This window comes from Apodemus sylvaticus, chromosome 17 (genome assembly GCF_947179515.1).
Source record: "Apodemus sylvaticus chromosome 17, mApoSyl1.1, whole genome shotgun sequence".
NCBI classification, from domain to species: Eukaryota; Metazoa; Chordata; class Mammalia; order Rodentia; family Muridae; genus Apodemus; species Apodemus sylvaticus.
Genome location: NC_067488.1, coordinates 22,021,361 through 22,042,304, shown reverse-complemented (window position 1 = coordinate 22,042,304; position 20,944 = coordinate 22,021,361). Strand labels below are relative to the sequence as shown.

Here is a 20,944-nt window from a genome sequence, read left to right as displayed (position 1 = left end):
GTGAAAACAGACACCACACCACACTTCTACTCTGATCATTTATTCAAAGATGTTAGTTCATTTACAAGTAACCAAAACCAACTGTAGTAATTTTATTGTCCTGTAGGAACAGTGGGATGGAAAGGAGAAAGATAGAAGTAACAGTTTCCATGTAAAGAATCTTTATATCCTTCCATTCTTAGTCATAACTCTTTATTCCAAACTAAAAGCATCTAATTTTATATATAATTATTAATTGTATAAAATATATTAAAATAATAAATTTGTAACCTGTTGGTATATCTAATCAGAGAATCCCACTAAAGAGACTACATGCCTCTTTGAGTCTCATATTTGCCTCAGTAAGTTTGATTTCCTTGAGTTCACTTGATAGCATACACAGCTGTATCGGGGCCTCCTGAGAGCAAATAGGCTGCTGTGTTGCATGAAAAAAACAAGCAGAGATGGTAATTAGTCCCAGCATGCGCTGCTCCAAGCACCATTCCTGGTACTTCTTGTCCACATTTTTCTTGGCAGACTTGTCTTCTCTCTCTCTCTCTCTCTCTCTCTCTCTCTCTCTCTCTCTCTCTCTCTCTCTCTCTCTCTCGGTGTGTGTGTGTGTGTGTGTGTGTGTGTGTGTGTGTGTGTGTGTGTGTATTTCTCTGATGCCAAAGGTTTTCTTGCATATCCTCTATCCTTGGAGAACTGCTTTGTCTCCTGTGACCTAGGCTACTTCCTTTGACTCATTATTGAATGTCTAGACCAACCGACAGTGTTTTCCTTTTACCTCTTTTTTAGGCCTCTGTTGACCAATTTCTTGATAATGGGTCTTGAACCCCTTGCTTTGTCTGACACCTTGCCTTGCTGACTGGTTGGCCAGATTATCCTCAGTGTCTCATTACCCATGCACAGGCTGCATCCTGCCTCCTATGTTTTTGTTTCTCCTTCAACTTTGTTTTCTTTGACCTCTCCATTTAAACCCAGGTTTTCTTTCTAGGCTCAGTGAAGAGACCCTTCTGCTCCCTCATATCCTTGACATGTTCCTGATCTTGTTCCTGATCTTTGGATTCCCACTAAATATCTCTGTAGATATGCCTGGAAACTTAACAACTTCATTTAATTATACACCCAACATTCAATGAATGAAATACTAAAACTCAGTCACTGCACTTAATAAGAGTGATAAAAGAAAAACAAAACAAAGCCCGTCGTCCCGAAGAGCTTACTGTCTTATTTTGCTGTGATACATGATGTTATGTTATTTTTTGGTCTCATATTAGTTAACTGATTATTCATTTGTTCTTGTGAAATTCCCTGAGGAGAGGAAAAGTGTTAAATGACCAGTAGTCAATATAGATGAACAAGTTACATAAAAATCCAAAATGTATACCCTTTCTACAGTCTAGTAATCTTGGCCTCATCTTTAAGATGAGACTAGTAACATCTAACTCTTTGGTCTTCAGACTGGCTCAGACAGTGCTAAGAAAATGCCCAACACTAGGCCATGCATAGCTTAGTCATATCACTAAATAGCAGCCATAGTTCTCCACTAAGTCATCCAGTGTTTATGATTCCATTTTCCAGGAACTTTGGCAACACTTGGAGACTGATTTTGATGGGAAGATCCCAGCATTGTGCTGTCAGCCTTTCCCCATAATGTCCAACCTGAGCAGGATGGGAGGAGATGAAAGAATGGAGCTATGAGTCACAAAGTCAACAGTGCATTAAAGAGTCTCCAGGCTTCCTCTGAACAGGGACATGGATTTCCACATCCATTTTTGGCTTTAATATTGCTATTCAATGTTTGTTTCATTTCCTAGCAGTCACAAGAGGCAGAATAGAGTTCAGAAAGAAGGAATTTCCTTGTAATATCCACTCACTGTACTGTGTGTCCAGTGCCATGTACATACACATTCCCAACTTTACAGCATCCCTCCAAAGAGTTTCTCATTTCTGCTTCCCAGAATAAAAAGCAGAGCCCTCAAGACAATAGGTAAGTTGACCATAGTTGTGTAATTAATCAAAGAAGATCCAGAGCTGTTGTCCTTTCCAGTAAATGCCCCTTAGTAATTCAAAGGCTAGCTTATTCTGTCTCTGTTTCCCCTACTACACAGTCCACTATCAGGCCACCCAAGAAATCTCCAGTGAAAAAGTAAATTCACAGTAGTCTTGCTGTTCCATTGTCCTAATACTTTTTAAGGCTGGGTCTTAGATGAATCAGTAGAAGTGCTTGTCATAAAATTTAAAGAGGCCTTCCAGAGTTCATGCAGGTGCACACCCACAATATTGCTTATTCTAATCCCAGTCCTATCCCTCCTGCCAAATCCCCTAGAGGCAATTACACTGGTGTCTATCACCATGGTAACCAGGACAGGCCTGAGACGGTCTAGAGAAACTTTGACATTCTTAACCTTTTAAGTCCATGTTTCTATTTCTGGACACCTCCTGACCTAAAACTATTTCTCCTTCTCCAGAAGTATATTTTATAACCATTTTCATAATACAGATGCATAGGCAGGGAGAAAAGTGACCATGAAGTGGTTCATTTGCTGACTGCCTTCTGTTTCTGTTGTAAGTGGCTAAGTTGCTGAAGATTGTGAGACCAGGATTTAGTGGGAAAATTTGTGCTCTGAGTGAGAAGTGGGTCTGTCTCTGACATAGGACGCAAGGAATTTCTCTAGCCATTGTTGAGACTCAAGTAAACCCTCCTTATCATACAGGAAAGGAAACAGATTTTAACAGAGAAAAGGAGTGAGTTGTGACCTCACTTAGCTACTTAATGCAGCATTGGGAGTAGAAAGTCCATTTCTTGATTTAGCACCTTTCCATGCTAAGTCAGGGAAATGGAGTCTACCATACATGGTCTTCTCTTGATTCTATTATAACTCTAATCAATAACTGTTTAGAAAGGCAGGAATGATCCTTACTGTCTATGTTCTATTTCACTCTCTTTCTGAAAGAGGCCATGTTTTTATTGGCCTGCTTTGTGCTAATCATGATACAATAACTGAAATAACTAACCTATAAAAAGAAATGGGCTATTAAGCTTACGTGAGATATTCAAATCAAAGATCAGGTGACCTAATGGCTACTCTAATGATGGTGGCATCATCAGATCAGTACTTCAAAACAACTGTTCACATCTCAAGCAAGAAAGCATTGAAAGAGAATTGAGACAGGATCCCCCTGTCTCCTCTGGGTGCATATTGCCAGTGACCAATGGACCAACCCATTATATATCTACCTATTCCCTACCTTCCAAAGGGTCAACCACAGTCTAAGATTTCCACTCTGGGAACAAACCTGGAAAATGGGTCTTTATAGAATGTTGACCCAAATCATATACTTCCCATACAGTAGAGTATGAACACTTTATTTCATGGACCACCTACTTTAAACTTATTTATCATAGCATCCCAAATTACAGAGTTTTAAACTATTTCTTAGCTGGAGAGATGGCTCAGCAGTTAAGAGCACTGACTGCTCTTTTTGAGGTCCTGAGTTCAATTCCCAGCAACCACATGGTGGTTCACAACCATCTGTAATGGGATCTGATTCCCTCTTCTGGTGTATGTCTGAAGAGTAAATTTTAAAAAAATCCTTAAAGCTTGTTCAGAAATTCAACTATTTTCTAGTTCTTCTGAGTTGGGATGTGGTTCTCTGTCTCTTGAGTTTAAGAACTACTACTATAGATTTGAGGCTTTTTATATCTATGATTTCTTATTTAGTTTATGGCCTGGGCTTTTTTTTTTTTCCACTGGGGTTTTAAGTCTATGCATCCATCATCATTTTGTATTCCTAGGTCTTTGTCAAATTCAACAGGAAATGAAAACCACTGTTTTCTCATCAAGCTGTGATTTGACCAGAATACACATGGGAGAAAGAAATTTTTAAAATAAGAGACATTCTGTTTTCCCTTGTCGGTCATGATAGTATTACAGAAGAAGCTTCCTCATTCAACTGTCAGTATATTTTCAATAAAAGTTTCTTGTCAAACATGATGAAACACTCTTAAGATCTTCATTTTCAGTGAAGGGCAAAATATTTTCAAATACACATCAGTACTTTCTTCCAAATCCTTTGTAGGAGTTTTGGTTTTGTGCTTCCAGGATAAATTAGATAGAGGTAGACAGAGGGGGGCGAGTAATGGGCACTATCTATGCATGTGAATGTGTAGCACACCCGTGGCCTACATTAGTTACCAAGATAATAAAATTTAGAAGATTTTTAACTTTGGAAATTATGAATATCTATCCTTTGTCTTAAAGTTTAAATATTTTCACAGTTGCCCTATTTATCCACTATATGTCAGTATTTTCACTAATTGTTCTTATGAATCACTAATAACATCCTGATAATGGCCCTCTCATAAATAAGATTAACACCACAAAACAGGGACCCAAAGAGGTTCTTTATACTCTTTCTCCGATGGGCCATAGTCAGTATGTAGGTCCAAAGAGAGGCCTAACCAGAACTCAGCAACATTGAAAACCCAATGTTGGACTTCAAACTTCTACAATAGAAGAAAATGACGTTTATTGCATAAGCCACCCAGCTTATAGTACATTATAATGGCACATCTGATATCACATGAATCATAGTCCAGAAGTCGGTATATGGAGCTGGTTGAATACCAATTTCCTAATATTCCTCCCATTGAAAAGTAGGCTCTAAAACCCTCCTCCTAGAATCTGGGATTGCTTGCTGACTGATATAATTTGTAGGATATGATGGGTGTGATAAATGACCCAGTGTCTGGGTCTAAACCCAGAAATAACAGAAATACTAAATTTCTAACTCTTTGGAACACTTGCAATGAATCTGAGATCACTATATTGCTTTAAGTCCAAGCAACAGGAGAGACACACCATGTGAGAAAAGACAGAATAGCCAAGGAGCTCCAACCTCCAGACATACAAATGATGTAAATCTTCAGATGAACCATCCAACTGAGCCCTTCACCAATACCTAACCCATAAGTGCATGACCACAGTTAAATAAATGCTTTGAGCTATAAATATAGACTCAGTAACTTCAACGAGAGGTCATTTCTACATTCCACTCTTCTGAAACTTATTTTAGGCCCAGTTTTTGTTTGCTCCTAATGAAATTTGTTTCCATGGTTTTGTAAAAGCAGTTATATAGAGACCATTGAAAATTATATAATCCTTTTGTAATTAAATAGTAAATATGTAAATAAATATCTAGCTAAAGTTACGTAGCTGCCACTTCACAGCATCTATAAGTTTAACTGCCAATTGAATGTATTCAGAAAAGTCACTGTATGTTTGCTAAACATATACAGACTTTTTTTCAGTATTCCTAAACAGAACGGAATAACCACTATTTGCATACTATTTACATACATTGGGGATTATAAGAAAGCTAAAGATAGTTTTAAATACATGGGCAGATGTATGCAGTTTATATGCGAATAGTATACCAATTTTTAATGAGATACTTTCACATCTGTGGATTTTGGTGTCCATAAGGAGTCCTAAAAACCAGTCCCCTGTGATTGTTGAGAGATATCTGCATGTGATTAAAAATAATAATAATAAGTTATGAGGACCAGAGACATGAGTGAAAACAAGAGCAGCTTCTCCACGGAGTGCATTATCTTCAATAGACCACCTTGCTCAAGATCAAGAGAGCACCAGGCCCAGGACTGCTCCGCTGTGAGAACTGGTTTCCTTATCTCTGACAGCAGGTCCTAGTCACCTTTGCCATTGATGACTTTATGAGTATGCGAGCTCAGCTTTTGTACTATGTATTTATGAGTGTCTATTTGTGTTTCTTACAGTATATTAGAAACCTATTCCATGGTGCTCCAGCCCGTGGGACAAATGAAATATCCAGTTCTTTGCTGCACCCTGTACCTTTCTTGTCTCCTCCAGCTCTCAGTAAATATTTGTTGAATTAATGAATGAACAAATGAGTATGTGTTATTCACTGCAGTTACAAAGACAGATGAGATATGATTCCCTACCCTTGAGGAGCTCACAGTCTATTGAACACAAGCAGCAAATTAAATACTGGTCATGCCTCCTGGCTAGTTGATTCTTTTATTTGGAAACACCATTTCATCTATGTCTAGCTGCTATTCATACCAGCACCCAAATGAAACAAGATATGTGACAATGTACCTTGGAGGAACCTAGGTATGGAGCTGAGGCTTGTCATGTATTCTGCAGAGATAGTCTCTCTGTGCTGACTATCTGGGAAGGCAATGGGGAGAAATGTCCTCACCAGAGCTGCAGGAACCTGAGCCCAATTACTCAGAATCACCTTCAGGGACTGATCAGAGAAAGCAAGAACAAAACCACTGACACACCGTTCATTCAAACTGTGCCTGCCCTGGCTGCAGAAACATCAGTGTGGCCACTGGGCGAGCACAGCTCCCCAAGCCGCCTGAGAGATCTGAGATAGACACTAGGGTTGTGCTTAGGTTTGTAAAAAGGGAGCGGAGGATTGTTAAATCAACGGGAATGTATAATTGTGACCACCGAGAGCTAGGAATGAAGCAGAGAGGGATGATGAAGAAATTCTCGATTAAGGACACCCAAGCAGACTTAGGAGCAAGAGCAGACTCTGGTAATCTGGCATTCTACAGTTCAACGCAGTGACTGTATTCAGAGAAACCCACTAGATCATGTATGGAGAACCATGGGAAAGGAGCTCAGATATACTCATGATTAGGCAATAGAAATGTTAATAATCCTGGTTTAATCGGGATCTTTCACTCACATATATTGAAGATCATATAGCACGTCCCATAAATATGTGCAAGTCCATGTCTGTTGGAATTTTTTTTTAAATATTTAAAGAGATGGAAATGTTTCCTACCGGAATTTCTTTATTAGAAATTGTAAACATATGTTGAATTATTAAAAGTTAGTCCATAAATATGTATAATTAAAATAATTAATTGAACAAGAGCAAAGTGTAGAAAACCCAGATTTTTAATCAGCCATGGTCATCCATGTTCTTAAAAGAATTAGCTCTTTTTCCTTAACAAATATGTTTCCCTGTCCTGAGAGGCATGCAGGCGTGGCCGCTGTGTCACATGTGTGTCAGTAGGTGGCAGAGAAGAGAGAGGCTATGTCCAAGCTCAGGGTTCGGAACGGTGAACATTTGAATGATTAGTAGGCTAACGCTAACTGAAAAACAAAATTGAGCCTAAGATGATCACCAGTCCTGCATTGACACCCAGGCCCAGCCCGGCTCCAAGAGTGGGGAGCCAGCCCAAGACAGATGACCCCTGCCTGGGCGCATGGTTGGCCCAGGTGAGGAGTAAACTCATGACAACCACCAGTCCAGCACCATGAGGCCTGATGAAGGAACTAGTCTGAGATGACCTCCTGTCCTGTTCCATACAGGCCTGGGGTGAAGGTAGGGGAGACCATGCCAGAGGTATCCCCTGCCCAGTATCATAATGCCCAAGTGGGGTATAGCACTCCTGAAAGCATTCTTGAGATGACCCCAGACATTCAGAGATCCTGGGTGCCACTAAGAGGAGCAAATATGTGGTGGAGAAATGGAAGAGAAGGAGAAATACAATCATGTGGGCACAATGGAGAGTGGCAGAACTGGAGACTTGAGGGCAGTGAGGAACAGCCTGATGTAAGTACTCAGTCATGCCACCTGGAACCATGGTGGGGTCCTGGCCTGTGCTGCCGCAGGGGGCCACTTCTGAGTCCATGGCCCTGTCGTACCTGGGGTCTGTTACTACCAAAGGCCAGGCGGACATCACTGGTGTGGGCTGCTGCTGAGGAAATGTTGGTATCTGAGGGCTGTGAAGAACTGGCTCCACCATTTACCTGGGCATCATGGGGGAGCTAGCCCTGGAGTCCTGAGAGTGGGAGAGCTGACCCTGCTCCTAGCTAACTGTAGTAATCAGGAGAACAACCCGCTCATCGTTCAGGAAGCACAGTAGAGCTGGCCCTCGTTGCAGGAGTTTCAGATAAGCTGACCTGAAAGTATATACATGGGAGAGCCTTCCCTGTCACTTACGTCCCATGCAGTGGCGTGAACAAAGGAGAAATGCCCTCCCCCTCCTCAATCCACTGCTTTCCACATATGGCAGGCAGGAAAGCTGGCCCTGCACCTCACCTGCTGCCGCACTTGGGAGAGGGGGGCCGGCACCTCCCGTAGGCAGCGCGGGAGAGCGTAGCCTGGGTGTGGGGCTTGCTGGTGAGCTGGCCCCCAATGCATGAGCTGGAGAGAGCTGGTGTGGTGATCAGTTCAGATGTCTCTCAGGTCCAGATCTAGGGACTTGATTGGGGCCACCCCACCATCTACTCCAAAATCATAGATGAACTGCTGGAGCGTGTAATGGGGAAGGTCCTACAGAATCAAAGCTATAGGGTCTCCATGACCCAAGATATCCGAGAGGAGTCCCAAGGAGGTTCCAGTGTTGATTATTTAATAGAGGTCAGAGGCCTCGACCAAACCAATGACTCATTGAAATGAACATTTGCAAGCAAAGAAGTGTGGATAAAGTATGAGGGCATACTGCGGGACACACTGTGACGCACTACAGCTTCCACAAGTTTCTGTTCTAGGGGAGTTGCAAGGGTGGAGGGTGGGACCAAGGGAAAGGGAAGATAAGTGAGATGGAGTGCATGATGCAAAATTCACAAAGAACCAATACAAGAGTTCTTTTTAAAAAAAAATAAGCATGTTTCAAATTTGTACATCTTTGCCCCCTTTATCCTTCAGAACTTTTAAGTTAGACAAAGGGAAAAACAATACCTTTGTTTAATCTCATGGGTGAATGGCTTCGGGGGTCTTTCCTTTATTCTAACAAAAGTAAGTATCCATGTCAATATTTTTATATGAATCCACATGCAGTGTTGACTTAGATTTCTTTTTGTGTTGAATACAGCAAGGGGAGGGTGTCTGAGCATTGTTGCACAGGGATGCTGACGTTGTCTGGTCAAGTAGTGGACCCTGCTACAGCTCAAATAGACTAAGCTCTGTGGGAGAAGAGACTGCTTGCAAAGGAGAATCTGGTGCGATGCTTAACCAGCAGTCTGTTTGCTGCCTTTGTCCACCACACTCTGAGGTCTTGCACGTAGAGACTCCTTAGGAAAGCTTCAAAATCCCTCTCCTCCTGCGAGCTTGAAAGTTTATCAGCAATGGTGTCTAACAAAAAGAAAAGACAATTGTTATTAAGACCTGTTTTCTCCTTTAAGCAGTAGTTCATGGTAGTCAACTTTAGATTCCAAAAGAACCAGATTTATTATGTCAGCAGTTACATAAAATGATAAATATCAAAAGTTTTTAAACTTGGCAAACAAACTGTCGGTGTGACCCATTGCAAGTTTGAGCACTGTCTTCTGAGTCTGGTAAAAGAGATCCACTTTCAGAGAAACAAAATTAAAGAAGCCAGCATGTGGTCTTAACATCGATACCTCGGGGCAGGAGAACTATAACAAATTTGAGGGTATCCTGGGTTAATAGTGAGACCCTGCCTATAAAAGAAAAAAATTAAAAGGAGAATATTAAACTGTCACAAAAATATAACGTGCTCACTGATTTCCCTTTCTATCCGTTGAAGTTTAGCCATCTTTCTTCGACCCGTGGCTTAACTGAGCTAACTGCTGTGACTCTTGGCTATTCTAAATATTTTCCTGTGTTCTGGACTATCTTACTTTAGTACACGTAAAAACTCTAGAATGTCATGGCCCTCAATGCTTGTCTTTATGAGAGGTGCTATGTTAAGTGAATTAAAGTTGGAAGTGACTACAAAGATAAAAACAGTTAAAAAGAGACACGCCTGTTTCCAAGACGTCTGCATCAATCAGTGCCTTGGGATACAAAGCACACACAGGGAGAGAGATGCACAGAGCAGAGCTGCGGAGTATCATGGATTACCCCTGCTCCCAAGGCAGCAATCACCTCCTTCCACAGTCTTGTCCCCTAACCAACAGTGCCAAATATTTCAACAGGTGGTAGCATGGATGAAATCCTTGAAGCATGGGCCCTTCTTTCTCCTTCAATTGAGGAAAAAAAGATTCTATGAGGATAATATCATAGACCCCTAAAAGAACTTAGAAAGGTCATATGGTTTATGCTCCTGACTTCAGGTTAAACCAAGCATCACCTAGCCACAGACGAGTGATATGTCTGTTTGTAACTCTTCAGGCAAAACAGACTGTTTGGCCTTCAGGCCTTCAGCTTGATGTTTAATTGCCTTGCAGAAGGGAGTTTTTCTGTTCTGTGTTCAGAGCTGATCAGAGTTGGTTCTAATACCTATGCTGTCACTCTGACCATGGAACATTTAGTAGCCTACTGATCTTGCTAAATCTTATTCAACTGCTTTGTGGCATTGGGATAAGCAACTGGCTTCTTACTGACATGGGGTGATTTTTAAGGAGTAAAGAGAAAAGAGAAAAGACCCTTGAAAGACGTCATTTCTCTGTTCCACTGTTAGCTGACATCTGACTATTACAGTCCAAGTGTTCTTCAGCATGACTGTGGAGGTAGACGCTGCAAAGTGTGGTCATTTCCTGAGGTAGTAGACAGCATGGTGTAACTGGAAAAAAAAAATTGGCACACACTTCAAAGGGAAGCTGGCTTTCCATCAAAATAGCAAGATAAAAGGAGAAAACATTTAGTGTGTCACACTAGACTGTGGGAGTTAGTACTTACAGCTTATGCCAGATACCATTTGACATCACTGGGGCATAGGACCAAAAAGCTTTGCAGCCAATCCCCTGGATGATAAGGGAAGATGATTCCTTTCATTTGTCATTACTAAGGAAGCTGGGAGACATGTTGTTGACAGAGACCTACATGGAGCCCTGCATACAGATGACAGGGAGCAGAAGTGTGGTTTTATGGGTTCTAGCTATACCACAGGAGCTTTGCACAGAAAGTCAAGCACTTTCAGACAACAGTTGTTTGCTGTGGTAATGTCTACGAAATGCCTCTTGGTTATTAGTGACTGTACCTTCACCATAGTGGGGAAATTTCTGACCTAAGACTTTGCTATGAAATATGCTTTAAAGACTTGGGGACTTGAAACGTGCTCCGTGAGCTGAAAGAGCTCCTCAAGGTTCTCATACTCCACAATAAATAAGCTTAGTCCTCGCTGGTTATCACAAGGCTGGGATCTAGCTTGCCTTTTTTTAAAGCAACAAAGGCATAAAGTATGTGTAGCCTCAGCCGAGGTTAGCACTGAGGTCTAAGGTGAAGGATAACAAGTGTGGACCATGTCCTCAGACTACTTGCAGGCAGAGCTGATATTCAGCAACTATTTGTTGAATAAAACATGAAGGGAGATATTTAAACAGATCCATTGTAACATGGCATAAGTTCTAGCAGTTTCTGCTGTGATTCTCTCTGTGGGTGACGTAATGGGGTGGGGAGAACCTTGAAGAAGATATAATGTTTGGACTACTTCTTCATTTTTTGAGGTTATAATAGAATTACATCATTTCTTCTTCCCTTTTCTCCCTTCAAACTGTCACATATGCCCCTTCTTGATATATTCTAAATTCGTGTGTGTGTGTGTGTGTGTGTGTGTGTGTGTGTAATAGGAATGTATCACAACCTGCTATATAACCTATAAACTGGCCATTTTGCATAATGTAACTTGTAAATTTGTTTTCTTGGCTGGTCATTTGATACTAGATAAATAGTTGGTGTGCTCTTCCATTGAGAAAACTGTTTCTCTCACTCTTAGCATTCCTTAGTTGCCTGGGTTACATCTGTTGATTTGCAAAGCAAGCACTTTCAATTTGAATATACACCACACACACACACACACACACACACACACACACACACACGTCATAATGTCATATGCATGGTACATGGGCTGGACTGTTAGGTCCAAACCTACAGTGTGACGGGAGGTAACACCAGTGATCAGATGGGAGGCAGGGGGAAGCTGAAGTGCAAAACTGGTGATTGATTAGTGTCTCTTCAAACTCTTGGTGGTGAGCGTTTTCTTCATTATAAATCAAGCCCCACTCTCATCAACATTCACTTCTTTGAACTTTCCTGAAAAGTAGAATCATCCTCTTGGCCCATATCATTCATCTTCTAAACTTTAATGTGTGAGATGATTTCTCAGCTTGGGAATATTCAGTGTCAACACAGGCATTTATGTATGTACACTCTTTTTCAGAAGTGATACTCTTGGGACCAGAAAACATAAAGGTGTATGAGTTTAGTGCCATCGCCCATACAGGGAGTTGTGGGAATTCTTGTATGCAGATGAAAAGAAACACAGAATCCATGGATCTTCAATGAGAGAGCACCGCCAACTTCCCACTGCGCCTTTGCCAATTTGTCTTGTCACATCAAAAATCTCAACTATACACAGAGAGACAGTGACTCTGAAACTCAGAAACTCTGGGGACAAGCTGCCTCTTATACTCTCTCTCTCTAAGAAACAAGTGATTAGCACAGGAAGAGGGGGACAGAGCGAATGTTAATCAGCTCAGGGGAGCCCTCCATACAGTAACTATCTGAGAAATTATGCTTTGTAGTTAAGTTTCCTTATGCTTTTCAGGCCCCAAACTAATGCTAGAAGGCAAATACCACGTACTCTCTGAGAACAAAACAGCTCTGTTCTCCTTCTTGGAGACAGATTACTGAAGAGTCACACTAACGCATGAAGTATATGAAGGCATAGAGTGTGTGCCAAGGGCACTACAAGAGACCCCTGGCTTCCTTTATAAAGGGCAGGATTAAGAGCTCAGAAACTGAAGCTTTGTAACTGAGCTTGAGCACGCAAAGCATTCCAGGGATGGCAGAAAGACTCAAGAACTGACTTGTTTACTGTGGCTGGAGAGTCACGTTGTGAAAGAATAGATAAAAGTTGCTAAAATATAGTAAATAATAGTATAAGGTGCTAAAATATTGAAATATTACCAGTAAGTTCTTATGGCCTTACAGAGATATATATTTTGTGACGGGGGACCTAGATAAACCATGTAGCTATAATCCAAGCCTCTACAACCTCTGTACATGCATATGCATGCTTGTGCACACACGTGCATGCACACACACGCACACACACGCGCACACACACACACCATCATGCCAAAGCACCATCCTAACTGCAGCCGTCATGCTGAGAAAACCAGGGACGAGCAAAAGGACTACTTTGGTGTTATGAATACAAAAATGAAGGGTACCTGTGTACCCTCTTCTGGGAAATGAGTCAAATCGGTGAAAAAATGTTAAATCATCACAGCAAATTTCAATCTCAACCCCAAAGAGACGACGGTAACTTCTAGTTTTAATGAATGGTTTCTTGCTCATCTCCAATCATAGGAATGAAGAGCAATTTCAGGTTTCTATTTTATTTTTGGTTGTACATCCATTATATAATCATTATCCTGAAAGTTTTAAGTTATGGTTGTATAAACTAAAACCTCTCTGGCCTCTCCACTTGTCTTTCCTCTTTACATAATTTCTCCCTGCTATTTTGTCCCTCTGAACTCTGAGTGGTTGTTTCAAGTTAGTCTCACCTTAATAACTTCTCTAGGAAGTTGATTTTCAGGGAGTCTTTGTAAATATAGAATTCTCACCTCACAAAGACCCACTGAATCAAAACCTCCTGTGTTGTCCCTAAACATGTACATGTTAGAAGGTCCCCCACTCACTTCTTAGCTTGGTGATTACAGACATGAGAAGTTGTCCCGCCTCACTATTCTAATACATTTAATTCAGGTCTGGTTTTTTGCTTTGTAAGCTGTTTGAGGTTTTAGATTCAGCAATGGATTATTTGCCTGTTTTTTGTGCTTTTAATACGATCCTTTTATTTTGACATATGGCCTTATTACTTATCTTTCTGAACATTTGTGTTTTGAGCAAAGGTTTTCAGAATACAAAGAAGGTACAGTCTTGCCTTGTGCTGAATGTTTTCCCAAGTGTATCATCCTCTTCTTTGACATGTATATGTGTATAGCCTTTCTTTTGTGTTAAGGAACTATTTAGTTCCATGTTACAGCCTGTTGGATAACTCACATTTCAGTAATGCCCAAAGTGACTTCCTGAATTCCCAGGAACTCTTAAGTTGTGGTCTTTGTGGTTGACGTTGACATAGAAAACTTTTGCTAATTTGTAGCCTTGGGAGAATGGCTAGTGGCCAAGTTCATGAGGCCCTTGCAGTGGAATTTTGCCTGAGCATTTTCCTAAATAGTACATCTGTGAAGAAAGATGGATCTTGGCATGAAGACCCATCTCCCCACATCTCACGTACACTTCACCTTGCTTACTGCTGTGAGTACCCAATGTGGCTGCATCTAGTCTTAGATGAGACCTTGTACCCCAAGTAATAGAATGTACATATCTGAGGCCTGTAGCTGAGAATAATTGTGCAGCCTCTTTAAGAATTCCTCATTGGTGTAGCTGGTGATGGTGGTGCACGCCTGTAATCCCAGCACTCTGGGAGGCAGAGGCAGGCGGATTTCTGAGTTCAAGGCCAGCCTGGTCTACAGAGTGAGTTCCAGGACAGCCAGGGCTACACAGAGAAACCCTGTCTCAGAAAAAACTAAATCCAAAAAGAAACAAAAAAAAAAAAAAAGGAATTTCTCATTGGTGACAGTTCTGTTAGAGAACTATTCCCAGTGAACTTAGTGTGGCAAACCTATAGAAATTGGATACTGAGGCAGGAAGATACAGAGTTTGAGACCAACCTGAGCTGCATAGCAAGATATTTTCTCAAAAATACCAATGTACGTCAGTAGCAGAGCACAGGTTTCGCATGCACAAGCCCTCGATTTTATCCCAACAACACAACAAAATACCCATATATATATACATGCACACACACACACACACACAGAGAGAGAGAGAGAGAGGAGAGAGAGAGAGAGAGAGAGAGAGAGAGAGAGAGAGAGAGAGAGAGAGAGAGAGAGAGATCAGTACTGTCAGAGAAATTTTGCATGACTGAACCATGTTAATTTTCTTCCAAGCATGAACACTGCACATTGTTCTTGATCCCAGACTAGATTCACAGAAAAGGCGGTAACTGTCTAGAACTGGAGATATCTCCAGTCTCCATGTGTGATTATGGTTACGTGAAATGTGGTATATGTGTATAGTGTACACAGATCCAGATTTGCCATATCCATCAATGTGGACCAATATTAAACAGAGAATTGAAGCAGAAGGTGTGTATTATGCAAGGCAATCAGTATGGACAACATAAATTTCACTAGCTGGCAACATTTGGTTAGCCTTAATCAGATAGAGATGCATACATAGGTGATTAATATACTTTTAAGCAGATAAATAGTATCTGAATGTATAGTACAGTGGTTATTGCAGACAGGATGGGGAAAGGGCTGAAGAGTGACACTTTTGGCCTTCAGTGTCACTGTTAATATTTCTGCTTCTACATTCAGTAGCTACATGAGTATTTGGTTTATTGTAATTTTATTGGTTATCTTATTTATTTACATTGAGAGTGTTCAGTATATACTATTTTTCTGTTACATTGCAATTTATTTATTCCCCTTCCCAGTTTCCCCTCCACATTTCCCCTATCCTCTCCTCCCTCCCTCTGCCTCTCTGAGGGTGCTCCCCCAAACACCCACCCACTCCTGCTTCAGCAGCCTAGCATTCCCCTCTCCTGGGTCATCAAGCTTCCACAGGGCCAACGGGCTCCCCTCCGAATGATGCCAGATAAGGCCGTCCTCTACTGCATTTCCAGCTGGAGTCATGGGTACCCCCTGTGTACTCGTTGATTGGTTGGTTTATTGTAATTTTTAATAGTAATATTAATTTGAATAATGATATCTTAACAATCGTACCCTTAAAGGTTTTAATTTATTCTAGTAATTAAGTTATATTTACAGCATTATTTTAATAACTTCTTTCGTGTGACATTTTATTATAAGATTTTTTTACATAAACCACAACATTTTTGCTGAGTGTAGCCATTCACTGTCCCTGATCAGCTGTCATGGTGGCCTTAGGCCATGTGTCCATATTAGAACGAGGATTACAGTTTTCTTCTATGCACTTATGTGACTCTGTGAGTCTGGCTACTCATTTGTTTGGGGGTTTTTTGTTTGTTTGTTTGTTTGTTTGTTTGTTTGTTTGTTTTCAAATATTCTTTATAAATTTTTTGTGTGGATTCTCACCATACATCCTCATGCACTCACAAGAGAAGGAAGGTGACAGGAAGAGATTAGAGACTGGCAGTAACTCAGTTAACTGAAACAATAGCAGAAGGGTGTGCTGAGGAAGCTGACAGTGCCCACCATGGTGAGCCACACACCACAAGGGGCTGAAAAGCGTGAGCAGGAATGTGGTTTTATCTTAAAGGCAAGAGTGAGTTCCCGTAGAACCCAAAAAAAGAAAGGAAACATGGTCCTGTCCATCATCTTGTCTGTTCCTGAGATGGGGAAGAGAAAACGCTATGTTCTCCCTTATCCAAAAGCTTGTTGAGAGTGTTCAGTGTATACTAGTTTTGTTACATTACAATTTAACTAATACATATTATACATACATAGATTATATACATATATATAATCAATATAAAAAGTTATAAATGGAGTGTGATACATCTCCATTCAGTCTACATATCGAAGACTCAAAATATATCAGACACCGCTTAATAGACACCCCTTACATTTGCAACTTTGGCAGTTGGAGCCCTGTCCTCTGTGTAGGTGCTATCAGAGGTTGCTCTGAGCTCCACCAGTCTCCTTAGCACAACTTGCCCATGTGCCTAGCCTGCTCTCCTTCCAGGGAAAGGCTGATCCCAGGAATCCTGCTCAAGACCTTTAAGGGCCTAGATATGACAATATTACTATAGGTCCTCATTAATTGACTGTTGTTCTGGCTAGGTCTACAACAATTCGACAAAAGCTAGAGTTACCTGAAAGAAGGGTACCTTATTTAAGAAAATGTCACCATAAGATCTAGTTTATAGGCAAGCCTTGAAGGCAATTTCTTAGTGATTGCAGGGAATGCCCAGCCCATTGTGGGTAGGGACATCCCTGGGCTGGTGATCCTGGGATCTACAACAAAGCAGGCAGACCAAGCCAGGAAACAGTACCCTTCCATGGCCACTGTATCAGCTCCCGCCTCCAGGTTCCCCCTCTGTTTGAATTCCTGTCCTTTACTTCATTCAGTGATGAATGGTGATGTGGAAGAGAAAGCCAAATAAACCCTTTCCTCCCCAACTTGCTTTTGGTCATGGTGTTTCATCATATCAACAGTAACTATAACTAAGACAACGATGAAGGACCCGTTCAGTAGTTCTCCCTCTCTCTCTCTCTCTCTCTCTGTGTGTGTGTGTGTGTGTGTGTGTGTGTGTCTAAGAACCTCAGGCTCTGTTCCTTAGGAGCTGATCACCTTATTTTATAGAATAAGGTTTCTCACTTGGCCTGGCACACACCAGGTAGGCTAGGCTGGCTCGTTAGTTAACCCTGAGGTTCTTCCTATATCTGTCTCTCCTGAACTGGGATTATAAGCATGTGCCAATGCCACTGTGCCTGGCCTTTTAAACATGGGTTCTGGATGTGGAACTCAAACTTTGTGCTTACAAGACAATCATTTCCAGCTACTACATTTCCAGCTGGCGTCATGGGTAACCCCTGTGTAGTCTTTGATTGGTTGGTTTATTGTAATTTATAATAGTAATATTAATTTGGATAATCATATTTTAACAATTGTACCCCTAAAGGTTTTAATTTATTCTAGTAAAACAGTTATATTTACAGCATTATTTTAATAACTTTTTTGTGTGACATTTTATTAAGCCATCTCCTTAAATCCCATCGATGTAATCCTATTCAATGTCAGAAAATTCATTTCTGAGTTTGATGATTTCCTGCCTTCTACTCCTCCTGGGTGAATTGGCTTCTTTTTGTTCCAGGACTTTCAGGTGTGTCATTAAGCTGCTAGTGTATGCTCTCTCCATTTTCTTTTTGGAGGCACTCAGGGCTATGAGTTTACCTCTTAGCACTGCTTTCATTGTGTCCCAAAGATTTGGGTATGTTGTGCCTTGATTTTCATTAAATTCTAAAAAGTCTCTGATTTCTTTCTTTATTTCTTCTTTGGTCAAGGTGTCATTGAGTAGAGTATTATTCAGCCTCCATGTGTATGTGGGCTTTCTGTTGTTTTTGTTGCTATTGAAAATCACTCTTACACCATAGTGATCTGATAGGAGGCATGGGATTAGTTCGATCATCTTATATTTGTTGAGGTCTGCCTTGTGTCCAATTATATGGTCGATTTTGGAGAAGGTACCATGAGGCGCTGAGAAAAAGGTATATTCTTTTGCTTTAGGGTGAAATGTTCTATAAATATCAGTCAAATCCAATTGGTCCAAAGCTTCAATTAGTTTTACTGTGTCTCTGTTTAGTTTCTGTTTTCCCGATCGGTCCATTGAGGAAAGTGGAGTGTTGAAGTCCCCCACAATTATTGTGTTAGATGCAATGTGTCCTTTGAGCTTTAGTAAAGTTTCTCTTATAAATGAGGGTGCCCTTGTATTTGGAGCATAGATGTTCAGAATTGAAAGTTCTTCTTGGTGGAACTCTGCAGCAGTAAGACCAACAGAACAACTAATCTGGACTCTTGGGGCTTTCAGAGACTGAATCACCAACCAAAGAACATGCATGCACTGGACCTAGGACTCCCCACATATATGAAGCAGATATGCAGCTTGGTCTTCATGTAGGTCCTGAACAGGTGGAGCGGGGGCTATCCCAAAAGCTACTGCCTATATGTAGGATATGTTCTTCTAGCTGGGCTGCCTTGACTGGCCTCAGTGGGAAAAGAATCACCTAGCCTAGCAGAGACTTGAAGTCCCAGGGTGGGGAGATAGCCAGGTAGTGACCCATCTGCTTAGAGGAGAAGGGAAGGGAGATGAAGAAATTATTGTGGGAGGGACTGACTGGGAGGGGGTAGGTGTGTCCAAGGTAAAGTAAATAAGTAAAAAATAAAACAAAATGAAAAAATTCAAAGGACCATGCTCTAAGAAAAAATTCCTGTCTTAGTTTAAAATTTTGAGCAATCCATTCATGAGTTCTCGGCATAATTTCCTTCCTTCAGGCAACCTGCCTCGGCAGATCTCTGGATTAGCAATATCTCCTGGGATCAATCATATGTATGTTTATAGGCCAGTACACGGTCATTTTCTGTAAGGGACCAAAATAGCAATTTTCTAGTTGTTTTCTTCTTTGATTTGCTTCACTGTAAATGTGACACAAAACTGGCTGGGTTAGACTAATTATATCTAAGATTTTGTTTCCTGCTGCTAAGTGGAATTATGTAGAAGGCATCTCTCCACCCCCAAAGAATGGAACATTTAACCACAATAACCATTTCAGCATTAGATGAGGCATCTTGCTGACTTTTATGGAGAGTGATTTATAGGTTATTTTGTACCCGCATTTCCATAAATTATGTGTTGAGCCAGGGAAACATGCACAGGTCTTGCAGAATTAAACTGATACTCAAGATAGATCCAAAGAGGCTGTAAAGTAAGAGCTCCTTAGCCATGGAGCCAACACAAGGAAGGAAGGGGTGTGATAGCATCCAAGTACCTGTGCAGATTCAGATGTATATACCTTTAAGTTCATCAGCAGTAAACATCCCCAAACACATTTGCAATTCTCTTTCCCCCCTTAGTATTTTCACCATATTGGAATTCTGAAGTAAAATAAGTCACTCAGTTATCCAAGCAGGAGATATTGATGACAAATGCACTGTGTGCATAAAAATGTATACTCAGGTCAGGTCAGTGATTTGCTGGATAATACACTTGCTGTACTAGCCAGACAATCCTGAGATAAAGTATCCAGAATCCATACTTTTAAAAAGCCAGATGAAGGAGTCCACATCTATAATACCAGCATTCTGATGATAAAATGGAAGACAGAAACATGAAAGTCCCCAGACCGTTTGCTAGCCAGCAAGCCTGGAGTATATAACATCATGAAGTACAGAGGAACAGCAGAGAGACCCTGCCTCAAAACAAAGTGAGAAGCAAGGACCTACTCCCTGAAATGGTTCTTTATCCAGCCCCGCTGGACCTAGTTATTCGGGGAGCCGAGGAAGACCGAGCCTGTTAAGAGAAATGGGCAGGAAAGAAGAGCGAGGCCAAGCAAAAGGGGTGTCTTGTCAAAGCCTCTTTAATGAAAAGCAAAACGCCTGGTTTTGAACCCACTGTAAGAGGAAGTGGGGAGGGACTGAGGAGAATGCTAAAGTATTCTTTACAGAAAGACAGAAAGAGGAAAGGTCATCTGGGGCGGATGTTGATTGTGGCTCAAAGCATGTAGCTGTTTTTCTGGAATGCTGGTTCTGCCTAGACAACCCCAGGTGTTCAGCCAGGATAAGAACCAGTTGATCAGCCTTGTGTGAAGAAGGGGGTGGTTCAGCTGTAAACCACAAGGTCAGTGAGCTTTCAAGGTGAGAGCTGTTGAAAGTCTGGTTTTCCACAGTTTGGTCTTCCGCAGTTCTTTGGCCTCTATCCATGTATCATGGCATCTGTTCAGACCACACACATGGGTACACACACACACAAGGGCACACACACACACACACACACTTCATCTTCTCAGTTCTGTATTCTAAGCCTTTTTTAGGATCCAATACTTAACGACTTATACCTTACCTGTGGTAATTTTATTCTGATACAGGTTCTACATCTCTCACAAGTTATTTATGAGAAAACTCAAGGTGGTTTTTTGTTTTTTGTTTTTTGTTTTTTGTTTTGCATCTAAAATCCTTGCAATAGATTGGTAACCATCATAGAATTAAGCTATCCTCTACCTATAGTTAGTGTGTGTGTGTGTCCATCCAACCCAACACAGTATGATAGGGAGCTGCTATTGAGAAATCAAAGTACTGGGTATGATTAAAAAAGATCACAAATCTCATTCTGTCTTTAATTTCATATCACTCTCCAACAACTGAATCATGCACTACCCCCATGGATTCAGTGGTACCATGCACTTTTAGTATACGCAACAAAGTTATGACA

The 20,944-nt window shown here is 41.1% G+C and overlaps 1 protein-coding gene and 1 non-coding gene across 2 annotated transcripts in view; both read left to right on the top strand.

The window, feature by feature from the left end:
- The window catches only part of Samd12 (sterile alpha motif domain containing 12), a 398,111-nt gene that overhangs the window by 302,964 nt on the left and 74,203 nt on the right, over positions 1-20,944 (top strand). The gene's annotated exons all lie outside the window — the stretch shown is intronic.
- LOC127668258 (small nucleolar RNA SNORA17) lies at positions 7,007-7,137 on the top strand. Its single transcript, XR_007974039.1, has one exon. It is a non-coding gene; the product is annotated as a small nucleolar RNA SNORA17 (small nucleolar RNA).